This window comes from Orycteropus afer, unplaced genomic scaffold, assembly GCF_000298275.1.
Source record: "Orycteropus afer afer isolate SDZICR_OR568_19922 unplaced genomic scaffold, OryAfe1.0 scaffold00541, whole genome shotgun sequence".
In the NCBI taxonomy this organism is placed as follows: domain Eukaryota; kingdom Metazoa; phylum Chordata; class Mammalia; order Tubulidentata; family Orycteropodidae; genus Orycteropus; species Orycteropus afer.
Genome location: NW_006922128.1, coordinates 859675 through 862952, shown reverse-complemented (window position 1 = coordinate 862952; position 3278 = coordinate 859675).

Sequence of the window (3278 nt, the reverse complement as noted above, 5' to 3'; positions counted from 1 at the left end):
CTGAGGGGCTGAGAGGAGTCCTGTGTGGTCAAGAGGATCCAAGAGTCGACAGAGCTCTCCTGCACTGAGGAAGGGAGACTTCACCACCTGCTCCTGATCGTCCTCCTGAGGTTTAGCCTGCTGAGCCTGATCCCACGTGCTACCCTCTTACTTCCTTAATAAACCACTTTACTCTAAGTGTGGTCTGAGCTCTGTGTGGCCATGGCAACAAATTATTGATCCCAGAAGAGAAGTAGACAGTGTGATGAGAGGGACAGCTGGTGTCAGACTTGTACAGAGGTTGGAGAGTGGAGGTGTGTCAGCCTTGGGCTGTTCTTGACTCCCCTTATGCCCTTTGAAGTTACACAGGTTCTGATGCTACTCCTACTAGTACCCCTACCATTTCACACCACTTTAGATACAATAATATAGATAGCTTAAAAATAACAGGATGGAAAATGATAAGCTGGAAAAATACCAATACACACTCTGGAATGGGTATTTTAACACAAGACAAGGTAGGCTTCAGAGCAAGGGAAGTTACCAGCGGAAAAGGGAGAAGAGCCGTCCATTGCATCTACCTGGCTAGTGGCCATTCGTAAGTTAGGAGTTTCCCGGGTATCGTGCTCCTTCTACCTGAAGAATTTCCTTTACGGTATTGTTTAAAGTGGGTGTGTTGTTAATGGATCAAATGCATCCCCTCAGACTATGTGCTGCGTCCTAACACCTATGTCCATGTGGGAAGAGGGTTTCTTTGTTATGTTAATGAGTCCACATCGGTTTAAAGTGTGTCCTGAACCTAATCATTCCTGGGCATAAGGTATGGCACAGGCAGAGGCAAGGAGGCACAAATGGGGGAAGACAGATGCCACATAAATGTCACCAAGGAGCTGAGGATCCCAGGGCTACAGAAGTGAGAGAGACAAGCGTTTTCCTCCAGGGCAGACAGAGCGAGCCTTCCCTTGGACCCGGGGCCCTGAGTTTGGACGTTCAGCCTCCTGAACTGTGAGAGAACACATTTCCATTCTTTACAGCCACCCACTCGTGGTACTTCCGTCACAGCAGCACTGGGAGCATAGTGCCTAAGGCACTTAACTGCTAACCAGAAGGCTGGCGGTTCAAACCCACCAGCCACTCCTCAGAAGGAAGATAGGGCAATCTACTTCCATAGAGATACGCCTCAGAAACCCAAGGAGGGGTCGCTATGAGTCAGGTCTGACTCGATGGCACACAACAACAACAACAACACTCGTGGTACTTCTGTCGCAGCAGCACTAAGAAACTAAGACATGTGCTGACACCACATTGTTCTTAGTGTTCCTGCATCTGAGCATGTCTATTTTTCCTTCACTGCTGCAGACATTTGTGCTGAGTATACAACTCTTAGTTGATGCTTCTTTCCTTTTGGAACTTTAAGGACTGGTCTCTGTTCTCTGTGGGGTCTGATGAGAAGGTGCAACTCTTTGTATTATCATTTTTTTACAAGTTACATGTCATGTCTCTGTTTCCCTGGCACTCACTTATATAATTTAAACAAACACTCTTTTCCCAAAAAAACACTCCATGTACATCTGTCACCTGTCACTTGCTCGACACTGCAGGAGAAGAGCTCTCAGTTCCAGTTAGTGAAGTGGACAGGTAACAGATGATTGAAAGTCAGTTGCCCTCTCTGATTGATATGAGCCAAGGGAGTGTGTTGATTAATCATATTGAGCTTCTTGAGCAGCACCAGGTCCAAGGACAGACCATCAAAGCCACACAGAGGACAGAATCACAGGTCTATGCCACAAGGAAGCACAGTTTCTGTCACGTGTGCAGCCTCTTCCTTATCTCCCACAGGCCCACTCTGCCCACTTCTTGGTGACAAAGAGAATGTATCACAGGACTGGGATAGCCTCATTGCTGACTCAGGGAGCAGGGACTCATCTCGAAGAGAGAATCTGAGTAGAGGAAGCAAGAGACTCCTCTGCCCTCCATGCCAGGGATGTAGAGCTTTCTTGACCAGTGCGTGAACTGGTGATAGATAGATAATCTGTCTATGATTCCCGCCAGGTCAGATTAGGGGCTGGTTCTCTTCCTACACGCTGAGCTGCAGCACTGTGCATTGTGGTCTCCCTGGTATGTACATGTTAGAGGTCACACTGATGACACCGGTGTTCTATTTCTCAGGAACATCAGAAAAACCATGATTATGAGGCCATGAGGGGGCTTCAATGGTCAGTACAGATCTGGGGTTGGGTTGTGTATGGAGCACTTTGCAGAAAAGAGCCTGAACGCTGACAGACTACCATGTTCCTGCCACCATACAACCAAACTGAGTGCCAGTAGAAGACTTGGAAAGTACATATCTCCTTAAATATTACCTTGGAAAAACAGCAACCAATGGAATTCCACTTCCAGCAATGAAAGACCACTTCATTCAAATAAACCATGCTGCTGAGGACCACTGGAAAAGTTGTACATAACGCAGGCATAGTTGTTTGTGGGCATTGGAAGCTAAGAGGGCAGAGATACCAGGCTGATAGCTGAGAGAAGTATAAACCTAGAGAGGTGAGCCTGGATTGGGGGGGGGGCGTGTCCTCTGTGGAATATGCCAGTTCCAGAAGAAGTGGTTCAATATCAGAGCCATCCTTTTGAAAGCCTCATGGGGCTGAGGAGACAAATGTTGACATCAGATTGCAGAAGGAAGACAATCTCTGGTATACGTTCATGCTTGAGTTAAAGTCATGGAGGGCTGGGCCCAAAGGTGATGGGCAAACTGAGGTAAACCAGACTCTCAGGGCCCGCAGCCCAGCTCTGAGTCACTTAGGTGGCCCAGAAAAATCTCTGTTCCAGATGTAGGGTCAAAATAACCCCAGATTGCTGGTGTATTTAGCCCGAGGAAGAAGTAAACCAAGATCCTCACTGGTAGAAGAGAACACTTCCTAGGCTCAAATTCAAAATTTCAAATGGAATATCTGAATAAATAACTTCTTGTTGTTATGTGCCATGGAGTTGGACCTGACTCATAGCGACCCCTCCTTGGGTTTCTGAGGTGGTATCACTACAGAAGTAGATTGCCCAACCTTCCTTCTGAGGAGCAGCTGGTGGGTTTGAACCGCCAGCCTTGTGTGTGTTGTCTGCATCCCCCATGCACCTCTCCATGTCCTCCCCCTCTTCAACGCCACCATGCCAATCACTCACACTTGGTACATTGCCCTTCCCCCCACCCAAATCAATACTCATCTCTACCCATCCAACAGTGTTCCCTTCCCTTCCCTCTCATCCCTGGTAACCAACACAGAAAATTTCCTTCTATA